This window comes from Carlito syrichta, unplaced genomic scaffold (genome assembly GCF_000164805.1).
Source record: "Carlito syrichta isolate Samal-C Ts95f unplaced genomic scaffold, Tarsius_syrichta-2.0.1 Scaffold50759, whole genome shotgun sequence".
Lineage (NCBI taxonomy): Eukaryota > Metazoa > Chordata > Mammalia > Primates > Tarsiidae > Carlito > Carlito syrichta.
The window spans coordinates 147,466-163,029 of NW_006994855.1; positions in this window are offsets into that span (position 1 = coordinate 147,466).

Here is a 15,564-nt window from a genome sequence, read left to right on the forward strand (position 1 = left end):
GAGAAGGGGGAGGGGAAGAGGGAGAGGGAGAGCTTGTGAGAGAAAATTTTAGGGAATTGAATCTGCTTGGCAGGCTTGTCAGCTACAAATCCCAGCAGGAGTTAAAAGCAGAATTCCTTCCTCTTTAGGAACTTCAATCTTTTTTCTTCAACAAATTGAATGAGATCCACCCACATTAGGGAAGGTAATTTGCTCTATTTCATGCCTGCTAAGTTATACTCATCATAGCTAAAAAAACAAGCAAACAAGCAAAAAACAAAAAAGGAAAACCTTCACAGCAATATCAGTCTAGATGTTTATTTTTTTTATTTTTTATTTTATCTTATTTTTTGATTTGGAGTCTCACTCTGTCGCCCAGACTGGAGTGCAGGGGCCGCTCCCGGCCACTGCAGCCTCGACCCGCTGGGCTCCGGCGATCCTGCCGCCTCAGCCTTCCGAGTAGCCTGAAGCTACTACGCCCGGTTGATTTTTTTATTATTGTAGAGATGAGGTCTCGCCAAGTTGCCAGGCGGGCCTCGAACCCGCGGTCTCAGGCAATCCACTCACCTCAGCCTCCCAAAGGCGCGGGATGACAGGCTGAACCACCGAGCCCGGCTCATCTAGATGTTTAACTGATGTTCAACGAAAAGCCTGAGCACCTTAGCCTAGACAAGCTGACGGATAAATTTAGCCATCGCAGCAGTGAAGTATGGAAACAGTAATGTGAATATGTACAAGTGTTTCTTCTTGAACTTTTTTTTTTTTTTTTTTACCTTTGAGCTTCCTGAGGCATTCTGGATGTATCCAGATGCATCAACACATAATCCTTTAAAAAAGTACTTTATCTACAGCTAATTGGAATATTAAGAGAGAAGAATGCGTCTGTGAATCTCGCTAGTATAGAAAGACTGTTATTGTTGTCTCCTCCAAACATATGCCCTAATCTTAACCCAGAGAATCCTCCTGAAGTCATGATACCTTTGAGAGCAAGCTCAAATGGTTCTAAGTCAAACAGAAAAATGAATGGACACGTCTTAGAATTCACTAGTCCCCGGCAGCAAAAATTCTCTTGAAAATTTCCTGCATTATTGCAAAAGACTGGAATCATTTCACTCAGTCCTAAATTTTGGTCATATCTATGAAGTTGCTCTATTTTTGATGGTGTTTTTTTGTATGACATGAGTTTATCTAAATTTTAATTATTCATATTTCATTGGGAGAGTTTAATATATTGCTTACTCTATTCATGTATTTATGAGAAAATCATAAACATTTTCACACAGCCGTGTTGCTTTTATTTCAGTTCTCTTTAGACATATATCACATCTAAAAACAGGTCTCTGAGGTTTAGAGAGGGTAAGTGCCTTCCACATAGATTTATAATTTATTTGCAAAGGAGAGTTGCACTATTGAACAGGTGCTACTGAGTTAATTTTTAAACTTTATGAATACTACCTACAGCATTCTTTTTTATAAGCATAGGTATTAATGGATTAGGAAAAAAGACTCTCGACTCCATTTCTTAATGTGCTTAGTTCTGATCTGATATAAATAATGAAGCGATTACTAAGGATTTTGAAAGTATAAAGTGCTAAATGGTATAAAGTGCTTTCACACCTTAGTGGTTGGATCTACTCAGCAGTGGATATATATGCTTATGACTACTTAGAGGGAATTCTGAGTTCTATAAATTTCATGATATACATATTGCATATTTTTACCTAATTCATTAGTGCTTTTCAAATGTTAAAACCTCCAGCTCTTTGTAACATTCTTATTCATTTTATACACTTTATTTTTGGAATTACATAAATCAATATTTGCTATGTCTCTGAAAAACTATCAGATAATAAGAGATATGAATAGTCTCTCAGATGTTCATTTGCATATATGAATGTGCAGATGTTTGCATGTGTTCATACATGTGTTTCATATTTCATACATGCAAATCTACTCAAGAAATAAATGTAATGAATATAAAAAGAGGAGAAAGAAAAATCATGCAAAGAGGAAATGTTCACTTGTGTATGGTTTCTGGAAAGATATTTTATAAGATAGAGTATTGCACTTGATCTTAGAAGATCTAGGATAAATTCTAGAACTTGGCAGGTTACCAAGAAAGAGTATTGTTTTCTGGAAAGTCGAAGTATAATATCTTCCTCATTGGGGTATTGCAAAAATGAAATAACATATGACTTTTCAATTTAGTGACATATTTTGTAACCTTAAGAAATGTTATCCTCCTTCCCTTTTAACATTTAGCAATTATCCCAAATTCTCAGGGGCTACTTGGTTATTTAAAGATGTCTATAAAAATGTCCAGAAAAATGACTAATGCATAACTATAAATGTCCAAAACCCAATTCATCTGCTCAAAATGATAAAACTGTATTGTGTGTTCTATGTGCACTGTATTGTGGGAGATCAGTAAATAGTTCATGGTAAGAATAGCAAAAATAATTTTGCTTTTTGGGGTGTTCTTCCAATTCCCTCCTTTATATACATCTTTGTGATATTTTACTTTCGCTACTTCCAAAAACAGTATAGGATCAGTAAATCCTACAACTCTGGTAATAGTTTAGAATTTTTATTTAAGTTGCTATAAGGCAACCAAGGTCTGTGGAAATCCAGTGCTAGTAGCTATGTCTTTAGGGCATAGAAATTGATTTTTCTAATCTTTCATCTTGTCGTGTAAAGATCATCAGAATGCCCTTTGGATTACAACCTGAGGTCTTGCTGTAATATTCGCGGAGACATAGTAAAAATGTAGGTTCCAATCTGAGTACCCTGTGAATAAAGGAGCCACTGCTCTTTAGGATTTTATAAATGGTAGGTTTAAAATGCCCCTTCTTCTAATTAGAAAACCAGTCTTTCCCTGTATAATACCATTTTATGTTGTTTTGCAAATCAAACCATCTCCTAAGATCTGTGTTGAAAAAAAGAAAATACATATATAGCGTAAGGAGTGGATTACCTGCCTAAAATTATATTGTAATGTGTTCATTCTTCTAAAAGTAGCAGTGAGTTTAATAAGAGAATGTCAAAATATTTCCAACCTATCGCTGGCATTGGTTAGCACGTCTGAGGGTAAATGCAATGTGTGATGCACTGAATGACAGGTTGGAGGCACGAAAGCAGCGTGAGTCTAAGTATGATTCCATGAATACTGAGGTGTTCACAGGTCAGTAGAAGTCACCATGGGTCACATTTTAAAACTCTGAATGAAAGGGAGTAAAAGGAACATCTGAAAGCCGGGCTCGGTGGCTCAGCCTGTAATCCCGCGCCTTTGGGAGGCTGAGGTGAGTGGATTACCTGAGCCCGCGGGTTCGAGATCCGCCTGGGCAGCGAGACCTCATCTCTACAATAAATTAAAAAATCAGCCGGGCGTGGTAGTGCATGCCTGTAATTCCAGCTACTTGGAAGGCTGAGGCGGAAGGATCGCCGGAGCCCAGCAGGTCGAGGCTGCGGTGGCCGCGAGTGGCCACTGCACTCCAGTCTGGGCGACAGAGTGAGACTCCAACTCAAAAAAATAAAATAATAATAATAAAAAAAGGAACATCTGACATCAGAGAAACACTGTGATTTTGTTATATAAATAATTCACAAACTGTTACACTCTTGTACAGGACTTTTTTTGACTTGCAAACATTGCAATGAGGCATTTTCAGCCCAGTGTTAAATAAAGAACATTTGAACCTTTTGTGTTTTCAAGACCAAATATTCCTCATTCCATGCTGTGTTTTTAAAATCTTTAGAGCAGAACAATTCATCTTCCATTAATATAATTTCCAGAGTCAGAAATTTCATCTCCATAATTTCCAAGCAGATGAAATAAATTTGGCTTCAGACTTTCTCATATCCTGATCCAAATAATAGAAAGGACTCCAGATTTCCTTAATTCATTCAACTCTTCATAAAATTAACAATATTTATTGAGTAGCTAAGATGAGCCAAAATTGCTAACAACCACAAACTCAAAAAATGGAAAGTTTGGACTTTATTGCTTTTGTTGAGCATTCATTGACTTTCAATCTGTGTTACAAGATAGTCTAATATATGTATAAATTCATAAAGTAAATGATATTTAAAAATATTCTGTCTGCATTTTATGAAATCAAATCGAAGATTTATGTACCTCAGGAATATATGCAAGATTTTCATACATAAAGTGACAAAATCTTCTGTGAATTAAGCAAATTTTTCTAATCAATAAATTTTGAGATGCTAATTTTTGAGATAACATGACTTAGTAAAGATCACTCAATTTTGGTCTGCCCATTTTGAAGGAGATCAACAACTTCTGTCTTAAATATTGGTAGTTTTCTACTCACCTACCAGCAGAATCTGAAATTGTGGTCAAATAGAGTTTATCTGCCTAAAAATGTAAGCAGTTATTAACAAGTCAAGTTGCTGAATGGACACAGATTAGTATCTGCATGGATTTCAAAACATGGAAAAAATACTCCCTCAGGACAAATATGATATTTGGTCATGATATCATGCTATAATGACATAAAAATGGAAACAGTGAAAACTATATACTCTTTCAGACATTTTATTATTTAAAAAACCCTATTGGCATAAAATTCAACAATCTTACTGCATTGCTATCCACAACAACATTTCTAATCCTTGAATTCATAAAATAACTAGAAGAATATGCTTATTTATATAAAACTTTACCATATGAAGAAACTTGATTATCTAAAACTGCATTCTTATAACTACCACATGAATATCCTTACACATTTTGAGAGAAAATGCATTTTCTCTTCATGGAAATCCTGATTTTATAAAGGTAAGTGATATTTTAGTCTACAGTGAGTGAATCAATATTTAAAAATCTTTACAAAGTAAAATATTTCCAGGTAAGGAATAATTGACTAATAATTAAATGACATAATGTTTGAAGAAATATAGTATAATGTTCAGAGTGTCATAAATACTCAAATAAAACAAGTATTTGATACATTTTCTGTTTTGCATATGACAAAACTGAGACTTAGAGAATTCAAATTTCTTGCCTAAGGTCATGTTATAGCCAGGTTGTTCAACCAGTACTCTTAACCTCTTGTGTTCAAATCCATCCTTCTACAGTACCTTGTTTCTTGTTTATATTATAATTTGCCCAATCAAGAATAGACAGATGTAAATTTCTTTCCCATCTATGCCAATAATTACTTTATTTTTTCCACTTTTATTAACAACTGGAATGCAATGATAAAATCAAACTTCTATATTAAAATTAATTTTCTCCAATTTGACATAACAGTATAATCATTTTTACAAACATTGTCTAATACACATAGAATATAGCTTTTTACATTTACCATAATGCTATAAGAAAGGGATTGGCAACAGCAGGATACTGCCCAGGGTGGGGAGAACACAACATCAATAAGGGTACCTAATCTCAAACCAGACAAAGTGGGGACCGAAGGGAGGCCCAAATTTTACCTGAACGGTGTATGCTTGTGTACCTAATCCTGAATTGTATCCTACGTCTTTAAAATAAAATAAAATAAAAAGAATATAACTTTTTAAAGTAGATGTTCATATGGAAGAACCATGAGTAAAATTGAGTCAATCTTCCGATGTATATTACTAATGTTATAATTTTAACACTCAGAACAATGATAAAATAATCAATTCCTTCCTTTCACCTACAGAACGTGGGTAAACTCAAAGTGCACAACTGAATTAATTTCATGATCTTAGGTCACTGACCGACATTTTAAATTGCCTATTCTAGAAATATATACAATGGTAACCTTTAAAATCACCCAAAATCCAAAAGTTAGCAGAAATGACTCTTTTCTGTGATTTTCACTTCTCCACTGCTGCAGCCTTCTGCAAACTCACGTTTGGCTTCCGAATTGTTAAATGTAAGTGTCACTTGTACCCTTGGATACTCAACCAGTTGGCTTCACCTGTATATTCTTAAAATATTTTATTTTTCACATTCATGATTGTACATTTAACTTAACTTCATTGTCCTCTCTGAATTTCTTCTCACTTGATAGTGAGTTTCTGTCCTCAGAAACAAATCATTGGATGTTCCAAAAGTTTGAAGTACACTAGTATTGTTATAAAATACCAAACAATGTCTCTGGTGCCCTATCAGTGATTTATGTCACAGGAGTACCTATTAACTAAACGTGATCTTCCCTCACCTCTCACAAAAACAATAATGGTTCCAGAGTGAGAAACATTGAAGAATGAAAATTTTGCCCCAAACAAGTGCTGTGCATGGGCAATACCTTACACCCCATGACTCACCTCTTCCGGAACCTTGCTCTACAGATTCCTTTTGGTCCTGTATCTTCAACATCCTCATACCCCCTGGTTCCATGGTCCCTTCAGAGCTGATCAGGACCTGCTCAGTAATCCCCACACAGTGACTCTGGTTCTGTAACTAACCAGTGTTCCATCTGCCACTTCACGGGATCCATACTTCCTCTGCACCAACTTCACAGATTCTCTTGGCTCCCCTCAGCCTGTACATGGATGTGGTTGGGTATTAATGCAGGTTCCTGTCTACGAGACCTGAGATTCCACCAGTAAAGAGCTTTGGATACAGAACTCTTCTGTGGGTGTGGGGAATAGGTTGGATCTGACCTAAACTTTCTTGCAACTGCATTGCATATGAGAGGCTGCTCTTATTCAAACCTTCATCCTTTCCTCTTGTTACAGGTGTTAGACCAGCATCATTATCTGAAAGCTCTCTCACTTCCTCTAGCTCCTTGTTGTATCCAAACTCAATCAAATCTGTTTCATGTCTTTCTTTGCCCTCACCTCTCCACTGCTGCAGCCTTCTGCAAACTCACCTTTGGCTTCCGAATTGTTAAATGTAAGGGTCACTTGTACCCTTGGATACTCAATCAGTTGGTCGCACCTGTATATTCTTAAAATATTTTAGTTTTCACATTCATGATTGTACATTTAACTTAACTTCATTGTCCTCTCTGAATTTCTTCTCACTTAAGAGTGAGCTTTCGGTCCTCTGCTTATATGTTACATTTTGCCTTTCTTTTTTTATTCTGATTAAGGGCCTCTTTCTCACTCTACATTTCCCCATAAAATTATCCCATCTCTTTAATGACAGTTGTCCTTCAGATGTAGCTAAGTCTGGATCACTTTATGAGCATTGAATGATACCTCAAAATAGACTCTCAATACATCCTCCTGTGTAACTCGTAAGAAGTCAATACTCATAGACAAAACATAAAGCATCATCTCAGTGGAAATCATGCAAACATTTCTCTCTTTTTTTTAATTCTAACAAATGGCACAGTCATAAACCTCAATGGTAAACTCAATTTCATTTTTCTCACTCTTCATTCTGTCAATAACCAAATGCTATAACCTCTAACTCTAATTGCTCACAAATCTATCCAGTACACATTATATACACTGGAACTACTTTTACTAGGGTGGCTGCCATTTTTTGTTAGATTTACAATATCAACCTCATAACTAGTCTACTTGTTTGAAATTTTGAACTTATTTAATCAAATTTGGAATTTATTTGATCAGAATATTTATTAGTTTGCTAGGGTTACTATGACAAACGTACTACACAATAATAGAAAAAACTTGAAATTATAAAGTAAAAAATAATAGAAAATGCTATAAGTCTAAAAGATAATTATTTAAAGGAATGACTAAAATGAACTACTCATGAGCCTAATGTAGAAAGAAAATCTATCTAAGAATAATTCTTAGGCACAGAAGATATTCAACTTAAAAAAATAGTCTAAATAAAGTACACAATAGCATATCAAAATAAAGATCAACATATCAATCCAGTAATAAATTAGAAATGTAATTAGACCAATTTTATAAGAACTTGAAAAAAATAATTACCATTTTAAAAATGCCTTAATGATCATTCTATTATTATTAAATTGTCTCAAATCATGGCAAAAAGATGAGTGCTCCACAATTCGTTTTGAAAAAAATATATTGCTTTATTCAACCTACCACCACTACAGCTAACATTACCCAGTGATGCATCAAAAATTGGATAAATAGTTATCTTCCTTGCTTTTAAATCTTTCTTAAATATATGTATAACTCATGTTGATTTCATTATTTATTTTAGAAGTATGTGTGGTCTTTATTTAGAACTTTAGTGATGATTTTTGTGACCAGTAATATGTCACAAGAATTTAACTCTTACTTCTATCAGTCTGTGATTAAAATAGTTTTCACCATATGTCATTTCATTTAAGATTGAAGTTTCTAAAAACTCATTAATGACATTAAGTGAGGACTTACTGTGTTATCTTGTAATACCTAGTTCAAGCCAAAAAATTATGCAAAGTGATATACTCACATATATCATAAATAAATTAAGATTAAATCCTGCAAGTATGAAAAACAATCCCAGGAATATAAGAAAAAGAAAGAGAAAACAATAAGTCCCATTAAAAAGTGGGAAAAGACATGAATTGATACTTCTCAAAAGAAGACATACGGGCAGCCAACAGACACGAAAAAGTGCTCAGCCTCACTGATCATCAGAGAAATGCAGATCAAAACCACATTGAGACACCACCTAACCTCAGTAAGAATGACCATCATTAATAAAACAAATAATAACAAGTGTTGACGAGGATGCAGAGAAAAGGGAACACTTCTACACTACTGGTGGGAATGCAATCTAGTTCAGCCTCTGTGGAAAACAGTGTGACGATTTCTAAAACAACTAGAAACTGACCTTTCATATGACCCAGCAATCTGCATACTGGGAAAATATCCAGAGGAACTCAAATCATTCTATAAAAAGATACTTGCACTCACATGTTTACTGCAGCGCTATTCACAATAGCAAAAACATGGAACCAACAACGCTGCCCATTGAAACTGGACTGGATTTTCTAAAAAGTGGTACATATACCTGATAGAATATTATGCAGCCAAGAAGAAAGACAAAATATGGACTTTGCAGGAACTTGAATTGATTTAGAATCTATAACACTCAGTGATCTATCACAGAAACAAAGAACAGAGTATCTTATGTTCTCACTCCTAAGCGAACCATGAATAGTTACCATAATTGTAAGAAATGGATAGGAAGTAGCGGGATGCTGGGGTGAGGGGGGAACACATCAAAAAGGGTACCTGATCTCAAACCAGGCAAAGTAGAGACCAAAGACCGGCCCATACTTAATCTGTAAGATGCCCATTTATATACTTAATCCTGAATTGTACTCCACATCTTTAAACTAAAATATTTTTATTTTTTTTTATAATCAATGTTTTTTATTATGATATTGTGGGGTATAGCTGAGGGTTAGGTATACAAATAGGCTTCGTTCAGGCACCCTTGTTGATAAGAGGTGTCTCCCGGTCAACAGACAGATATTTACTACCGTTAATCCCATCTCCCTTCCCCTCCCCCCCATAGTTTCCTACTACTGTCAGTCATTTTCTTATGGTAATACATAGGATGATCAAGATCCACTATAAGAGTGAGAACATGTGATACTCAGATCTTTGTTTCTGTGAGAGGTCACTCAGGATTATAGACTCTAGTTCCCTTCAGGTAGCTGTGAAATTCATGATTTTGTTCTTTTTATGGTGTTGCGTAGTATTCCATCATGTATATGTACCACATTTTTAAAATCAGTCCTCTTTTGATGGACAGCATGGTTGCTTCCAGGTTCTTGCTATTGTGAACAATGCTGTGATAAACATACGTGTGCAGGTATCTTTTTTATAGAGTGATTTGAGATCTTCAGGGTATAGTCCCAGTAGTGGGATTGCGGGGTCATATGGGAGGTTGATATTAGAGCTTTTAGGAATCGCCACACTGCTCTCACAGAGGTTGCACTAGTTTATACTCCCACCAACAGTGTAGAAGCGTTCCCCTTTCGCCACACCCTCTCCAGCAACTGATATTTTTTGAGTTATTGATAATTGCCATTCTGACTGGAGTTAGGTGGTATCTCAGTGTGGTTTTGATTTGCATCTCCCTGATGATTAGTGAGGTTGAACATTTCTTCATGTGTCTGTTGGCTGCTCGAATGTCTTCCTTTGTGAAGTGTCTGTTCGTATCTTTTGCCCATTTTATAATGGGGTTGTTTGTTTTTTTCTTTTCAGCATGTTTGAGTTCCTTCTAGATCCAAGTTGTTAAACCCTTGTCAGATCTGGAGTTGGCAAATACGTTTTCCCAGACTGTAGGCTGTCTCCCTGCTCTCTTGATGGTTTCTTTGGCTTTGCAGAAGCTTGTAAGTTTAATGAGGTCCCATTTGTCTATCTTATCTCTTACGGCCTGTGGGTTTCGGGTTTTGTTCAGGAATTGGATGCCAGTTCCAATTTCCATGAGGGTATGTCCTTCATTTTCTAAGGTTCTTATGGTTTGAGGTTTTACATTTAGGTCTCCTATCCATTTAGAGTTAATTTTTGTGTATGGGGATAGATAAGGGTCCTGTTTCAATCTTCTGCATGTGGTCAGCCAGTTTTCCCAGCACCATTTACTGAATAGGTTCTCCTCTCCCCAGTGGTAGGTGGTAGTGGCTTTGTCAAAGATGAGTTGGTTGAGAAATTGAGGTTTTGCATCTGGAACCTCAATTCTATTCCATTGGTCTATATGCCTGTTCCTATACCAATACCAAGTTGTTTGATGACTGTAGCTTTATAGTAAAGTTTGAAGTCTGGTAATGTGATACAACCTGCTTTGTTGTTTTTGCTGAGGATTGTTCTGGCTTTCTTGGTAATTTGTGTTTCCATATGAATTCCTGTGTTGTTTTTTCTAGGTCTGAGAAGAATGTTGCCGGTAATTTGATGGGTATTGCATTAAATCTGTAGATTGCCTTAGGTAGGATGGACATTTTCACAATGTTGATTCTTCCAGTCCATGGAATATTTTTCCACTTGTTTGTGTCATCTTTGATTTCTTTGAGCAGTTATTTGTAGTTTTCATCGTAAAGGTCTTTCACGTCTCTGGTTAGGAAGATGCCAAAGTATTTCATTTTTTTGTGTGGCTATTCTGAATGGAATTGTGGTTTTTATTTGGGTTTCTGTTTGTTTATTATTGGTGTAAAGAATTGTGATTGTCTTTTCACATTTATTTTATATCCTGAGACATTCCCCAAAGGCCTTTATCACTATAAGGAGGTTTTTGACAGATTCTTTTGGGTTTTCAGGTACACAACCATGTCGTCTACAAAGAGAGATAACTTGACTTGCTCTTTTCCTATTTGGATACCCCTGATTGCCTTCTCTTCTCTGATTGCTCGAGCCAGGATTTCCAATACTATATTGAACAGGAGAGGTGAGAGTGGGCATCCTTGTTTTGTTCCAGTTTTCAGGGGAAATGGTTCCAATTTTTGTCCATATAGGAGTATGCAGGCTATGGGTTTCTCGTAGATGGCTTTTACTATTTTGAGGTATGTTCCCTTTATGCCTAGATGTTCGAGGGTTTTTATCAAGAAGGGGTGCTGGATTTTATCAAAGGCTTTTTCTTCATCTAATGACATAATCATGTGGTTTTTGTTTTGACATCTGTTGATGTATTTAATTACATTTATGGTTTTACGAATGTTGAACCAGTCTTGTATCCCGGGGATGAAGCCTACTTGGTCATGATGGATGATATTTGAGATGTGTTGTTGAATCCAGTTTGCTAGGATCTTGTGGGGAATTTTATCATCTATGTTCATCAAAGATATTGGCCTGTAATTCTCTTTCTTTGTTGGGTCTTTACCTGGCTTGGGTATCAGTGTGATGTTAGCTTCATAAAATGATTTGGGGAGGGTTCCATCTTTCTCAATTGCCTGGAATACCTTCAGTAGGATTGGTATCAGCTCCTCCTTAAATGTCTTGTAGAATTCTGCTGGAAAGCCATCTGGTCCAGAGCTTTTTTTTAATAGGTAGTTTTCTTATTATGTAGTCAATTTCCTTGATTGTTATTGGTCTATTTAGGGTCTCAATTTCTTCTTGTTTCAACCTAGGCAGTTTGTGTGATGACAGAAAGTCCTCCATTTCCTTGAGGTTTTCAAGTTTGTTTCCATACAAGTGTATATAGTAGTCTCTAATGATCTTTTGTATTTCTTCAGGGTCAGATGTAACTTCATCTTTTGTGTTTCTGATTGTGCTTATTTGGGTTTTTTCTTGGTCAGTCTAGCTAGGGGACCATTGATCTTGTTTATCCTTTTGTAGAACCAACTTTTTATTCATTGATTTTTTTGTACTGCCTTTTTGTCTTCTATGTCCTGGATTTGGGCTTTTATTTTGGTGATCTGGATTCTTCTGCTGAAATTAGGGTTTTTGTGGCCTTACTTTTCCAACTTCCTTAGGTGACTTGTTAGGCTGTTAATATGTGATCCTTCCATTTTCTTCATGTACGTTTGTCGGGATATAAATTTCCCTCTTACTACAGCTTTCACTGTGTCCCAGAGATTTTGGTAAGATATTTTTTCATTTTCATTTGTTTCCAGGTATCTTTTGATCTCTGTTTTGATTTTATCATTGACACAGGAATTGTTTAGTATCATGCTGTTAAGTGTCCACGTCTTTGTGGGTTTTGCAGGTACCTTGTTGGTGTTTTTTTTTTTATTCCACCGTGGTCCAAGAAGGTGCATGTTAAAATTTTGGTCCTTTTAAGTTTGCTTATGCTTGATTTATGGCCAAGTATGTGGTCGATCTTAGAATACATTCCATGCAGTGATGAGTAAAATATGTATTCTGTGGTCTTTGGATAGAGTGTTCTGTAGGTATCAGTTAAGTCCATTTGGTCAAGAGTCACATTGAGGTTCTGGATCTCATTGCTGATTTTCTGTCCTGATGATCTGTCTAGGGTTGTGAGTGGGGTATTAAAGTCCCCAGTTATGATGGTGTTAGAATCAATATCTTTTTTTAGTTTTCCTAGAAGCAGCTTTATGAAAATTGGCACTCCTATGTTGGGTGCATATATGTTTATGATAGATATTTCTTGTTGATGGAGTGAACATTTTATCATTTTGTAGTGGCCCTCTGTATCTCTTTAAATTTTTGATAATTTATGGTATTTTGCCTGAAATTAGGATCGCAACTCCTCCTTTCTTTTGTGTTTCATTCACTTGAAAATTTGTTTCCCATCTTCTTACTTTGAGTCTGTGCATGTCCTTTCTAGTGAGATGGATCTCTTGAAGGCAGTGTATTGTTGTATACTGGTGATATTTTATCCATTTTGCCATTCTATGTCTTTTCAGTGGTGCATTTAGTCCAGTCACATTCTAATTACTGAAATGTGAGAGTTCATCCCTATCATAGAGTTCTTATAGAGTTGTTGCTCTTCCACTTGACTTTTTGTCTTTCTTTTGGTTTTGGGGTTGTTTCATGTGTATTTTATTCTTTTCCCTATACTCTTGTGAAGAATGTTTTCCTTTTTTCCTTATCTTCTGTGTTTAGTACTTTCTTAAGTGTTTCATGTAGAGGTGATCTGGTGGCAGTGTAAGTTCTTAGGGATTGGATATCTGGGAAAGATTTTAATTCTCCCTCACTGATGAAGCTTAACTTGGCTGGGTAGGTTATTCTTGGTTGAAAGTGTTTATCTTTTAGGACTTTGAAGATAGCGCTCCAAGCTCTCCTAGCCTGCAGGATTTCTGTAAATAAATCTGCAGCTATTCTAATTGGTCTTCCATGGTAGGTGACCTGGCCTTTTTCTCTTGCTGCCTTTAGGATTTTTTCTTTTATACCTACTTTGTTTAGGCGAATTATTATGTGTCTAGGAGTTTGTCTTCTCATTTGTTGTCTTGCAGGGGTTCTCTGAATCTCTTGTGTTTGAATTTTTGCATCACGAATTAGATAAGGGACATTTCTTAAATAATCTCATGGAAAGTTTGTTCCGGTGTGGTCTGTGTCTCTCTTTCTGCCTCAGGAAGTTCAATTCCTCTTAGGTTCGGTATCTTGAAGTAATCGCTCATCTCTTGAAGGTTTGGTTCTGTCTTTTTGAGCTTGTTTTCTGTGTTATTAAGAGTTTGGCTTAGTTCTATATTTTGGTCCTCAAGCTCTGAGATTCTTTCTTCTGCTTGGGTAATTCTGCTTTCCATACTTTTCAGTTTGTTATTTATTTCATTCACAGTATTTCTTTATTACTGTTATCTCAGTTATCATTTCCTTCCTAGTTTTTCTTATCTCTCCTCAACTCTTTTAATCTCTCCATTAATGTCTTGTTATCTAGGTTTGCATTTTGAGACCAATCATTCTGGGGGCTCTTCATTGTTTGCATTCCGAAGTCAGTTTTCTCAGTGTCTGCCCTCCCAAGCATCTGGGAGAGACCCATAATCTTCTTTTGGTTTTTCTTCATTTGTGTAGATTTTTCTCTCTCCCCCTCTTTCCCACCCCTTCTTTAATTCTGTTTTCCAGGGAAGGTGGGGTTGCTTTTGCTTTGCTTGTGCAATCTCCTATTCTTCCTTTTGAGGGTCCTCTGGCTTTGTTCACTTTTGAGGTTGGAGTGTGGGCTGCGGTCTGTACTTTTTGCAGTTTTGAGGTTTAATTGAGGGGGAAGCTGTGATTCAGAATCTATATGCTGATTCCAGCATCCACCAACAGGTGTATGAACACACTGGAACCTATTTCCCACTGCCTTACAATCTTTCTGTGCATTGGTATGTAGGTTTGGTCCCTGGAACAAAAGGAGGTACAAAAGAGGAAAATAATGGAGGAAGGGGGGTTCAATAGGAAGTTAGAAAGAGAGAAGAATGAGAGGGAAAACAGAATACATACCAACTAACAGGTGAAAAGTATACACAAGGCTGGAGAGAAGTGACAAAAACACATAAGCAAAATTTCCTAAAGAATACTGGTAGCTACATAAAGACAGACCAATAAAATCATGCCAAAAATAAAAAATAAAATAAAACCAATAAAATCAGTCAAAATGATAAAGTCAAAATAAGAAATCAGACTAGCTCTGGACTCTTTCCTGAGTGTCTAAAGTCTCTTCAGCTCTGATCTCCAGCCTCTACCCTCTGCTTTCATTGCTGACAGGTAGATTTACTCACAGCTTGGGTTTGTTCTTTTAGCCTGCTTCCTGGGAGGTCTGTGATGCTTTGTTGCCTTTGTCTTAATCAGCGTAGGGGAAGAGCTTTGTCTCCTGTTTTGCAATGTTACCTTAGGAACCGAGGTGGATGCTGCTTATAGGTGGGTGGGACAATGCAAGTCTGTGCCTGGAGAATGGCTGAGGTGGCAGTTTCTCTTTCACAGATTCTTACTCTCTGCTCATCTGGGTCCCTGGGCGATCCACTATGATGAACTGTGGTGGTGTGGGAGGCACTGGGGATCAGCTGCACAGCTGGGTGCTGGATCTGGGTGCCACCAGTGGTCTGGGGTGGAGGAGGGGGTCAGGAGTTCCCTCCTCTGGAGCTGAGAGACTCCAGTCTTTACCTCCTTAAGATATGCTGTTCCCAAGCCGGGCTCGGTGGCTCAGCCTGTAATCCTGCGCCTTTGGGAGTCTGAGGTGAGTGGATTGCCTGAGCCCATGGGTTCAAGACCCACCTGGGAAGTGAGACCTCATCTCTACAATAAATCAAAAACTAGCCGGGCTTGGTAGCGCACGCCTGTAGTTCCAGCTACTTGGAAGGCTGAGGCAGAAGG